Below are 3,404 nucleotides of genomic sequence, written 5' to 3' on the forward strand. Positions count from 1 at the left end.
TTTTTTCCTGCGCAGGATTTCTGTCTACTCTGTTGCCTGGTAGTGACTTTCAGGACTTTATTCGTTTTTTGTATGTTTTTCAGGTCTGTGATGGTTATTCTTGATAACGCATCTGCTACATGATTATCTTTACCCTTTAGATACTCGACTGTAAAGTCGTATTCTTCTAATTCGAGCTGCATGCGTGTGAGTTTTGAGCTGGGATTGACCATTGAAAATAGGTATGTTAGTGGTCTGTGATCCGTTTTTACTGTAAAGTGTTTACCATAGATATATGGTCGAAAATGGGTAATTGCCCAATGAATTGCTGCTAATTCCTGTTTTGTAGTACTTTTGTTACTTTCACCTTTTGTGAATGAACGTGATGCATATGCTAATGGGAGTTGGAGTCCGTTATGGTTTTGAGTTAAAACCGCTCCACATGCTTGTTTACTAGCATCGGTGATTATGCAAAATTCTTTCTGAAAATCTGGGTACTGTAACAGAGTGGGTTCCATAAGTTTATCTTTTAAATATTGGAATGCATTTTGACATTCAGTTGACCACTCAAAGGGGACATTCTTTTTACATAATCTAGTTATGTGCCGGGAATAGTCGGCGAAGTTTTTAATAAAACGTCTATAATAATTGCAAAATGCAATAAATCGTCTAGCGCTGTCCGCATCATGTGGGACTGGATAGTTTTTGATGACGTCATATTTCTTGTCATCTGGCAAGATTCCTTTATCTGTGCATTTATGACCAAGAAAGGTCACTTCATGCATAAAAAATGAACATTTTTGTGGATGTAATTTTAGGTTGTGTTTCCTACATATCTCAAAAATATCTGTTAAGTTTTTAAGAATATGTTTTTCGGAACAACCCATGACTATTAGATCGTCCATATACAGGAAGGCTTGCGAAGCTTCAAGTCCAGAGAATGCTATAGTCATCATTCTTTGAAATGAATTCGGCGCTATTTTTAAACCAAATGGTAGTCGCGTGAAGCGATATGAGCCATTGCTCGTTGAAAAAGACGTTATATTTCGCGAACTTTCTTCTAGTTCGATTTGATGAAAACCTGACATTAAGTCAAGGCATGAGAAATACTTTGCTCTACCTAGTTGATCCAAAATGTCATCAATTCTAGGTAGTGGAAATTTGTCGGCCAGGAGTTTTTTGTTTATTTGACGATAGTCAACTACTAATCGCCATTTCTTTTGTTCTGAACCCGGAAGGGCTTTCTTTGGGACAAGTAGAAGTGGGCTGTTGTATTCTGATACGGATGGTTCGACAATATTGTCGTTGATTAATTTTCCTACTTGTTTTTTAATTTCCTCAACTTGGCTATGCGGACTTCGATAGTTCTTTATATATAGGTTCGTCATCCCTCAATCTCAATTTCTGTTTATAAAAATTATTTGTTGTGATTGATTCGGTTTCAAGCCCGAATACGTCACTAAAATTGGTGCATAGTTTAGTTAATTGCTTCTTGAATTGTACTGGGAAATTTTTGCTTAATTCAGCTATGACAGTTTTTTCTCGGATTTTTTGAGTAGTTTGAATTACCTTGTAATTCGAAAGTGGTTCATATTGTATGTTATTTATATGTACTAATTGGTTGGTACTGGTTGTATTCAGCAATCGGACAAATGTATTATTTTTTGAAGTTATTGTATTTGCTACATAAATACCAGGTTGAATTTCCTGGTTTGGGATCAATATGGTTTCTATATCGGACGTTAATTCTATTTTTCTGACAACTTGTGATCTTGCTGGTAGAAGAATTGTATTGTTACCAGAACTGTATGTTATTGGAACATAAATTTTAATTTTTATATTATTTGGTCGTATTATTAACCAATCCTCTGCAGGTTTTAAGTCTATTAGGCAGTTTAATTCTTTTATGAAATGAATGCCTATTATTCCATCACACGGAATTGCAAAATTCTGATTAACTAAATGGAAATTGTGTGGAATTATGTATTTATCTGTCTGTAGCTCTATTAGGGCAAGGCCTTGGGATGTTATTATACCTTCCCCTATTCCTTGAATATCTATTTTATTTTTTGTTTGAATGTCGTTAAAGACATCTGAATTTGCTTTTAATAGTGATATATTGGCACCTGTATCTATAAGGAATGTAAGTTGTTTTCCTGTTTTAGAATTGAGGAATGCCACGAATATATTGAGATTGAGGTTGATTGTGTGAACCGCTGGATTTTTTAATTTAGTGTATCTAAAGGATCTTGGGAGTTTCCCGAAGCTGTCTGGGTAACACGAACATTTTTCTGTCGTGTGTTTCCATTGCTATTGTATCTTTGGTTGTTATAGGTTCCACCGTTATTACGGTTATTGTTATTGTTATTATAATTATTTTTTATTTATTTATTTATTTAATTAACAATTATCTGTTAATAATGGTACTTAGTTACTAAAGGCGGAAAAAGATAAGTTAAAAGTTAGCTAAATTTAAATGATTATAAATATTGCATGCAATTTGTTTAAGAGACAGTTCAGGGGATAGGGTTTGACAGAGGGAGTTATAATTATGGCATAAAACCCTAAAAGGTTCATGATCAGCATAATTAGATCTACATATGGGTAGACGGATAGGCCTAAAAGTACGGGTAGGTCTAGATGGAACGGCCAAGTCAATCTGACCCAAGAGAGTTTGGGAGTCAACAGTCCCAAGAAGGAGCTTGTGCACGAACATTACGCCATTGCATTTAAAGTTAAAGTTCCGAAGGGCAAAAATTAAAAATTGCTTTTGCACGGATTCAATAACAGCCTGCTGTTCTTTATACTGCGGGCTCCACACACAAGAACAATACTCCAATATAGGACGTACTAACGAGATGTACAGTTGTTTTGTAACGTACGGGTCGTCAAACTCCTTGGACCAACGCTTGATGAACGCTAAAACACCCTTAGCTTTATTTACAGTTGCAGCTATATGGGTGTTAAAACACATCTTATGATCAAAAAGGACTCCGAGGTCATTTGAACTCGAAATTCGTTCAAGGACATGATTTCCTAGAACATATGGGACAAAATGAGGAGCGCGACGGTAAAATGTCATAAGTTTGCATTTGGAAAGGTTCAGAAAAAGAAGATTAGTTGAACACCACAATAGTAGTTCACTTAGATCAAGTTGAAGGCGTGTGTGCAAATACCAATCAGAGTAAGAAAGTCAGATTTTGACATCATCAGCATACATTAGTGTAGTAGAGTATGTTATAACTTGAGGAAGGTCATTCACAAATAAAATGAACAGAAGCGGGCCCAGATGACTTCCCTGTGGCACACCTGAAGTAACATTTACAGTATTTGACAACACGTTAGAAAACAAAACACGTTGAGTGCGGTTAGAGAGATAGGACAAAATCCAATCTAGAAGATTCGTTGGGAACCCTAATAAAGAG

This window comes from Drosophila persimilis, unplaced genomic scaffold (genome assembly GCF_003286085.1).
Source record: "Drosophila persimilis strain 14011-0111.01,24,50 unplaced genomic scaffold, DperRS2 tig00001445-arrow-arrow-pilon, whole genome shotgun sequence".
Lineage (NCBI taxonomy): Eukaryota > Metazoa > Arthropoda > Insecta > Diptera > Drosophilidae > Drosophila > Drosophila persimilis.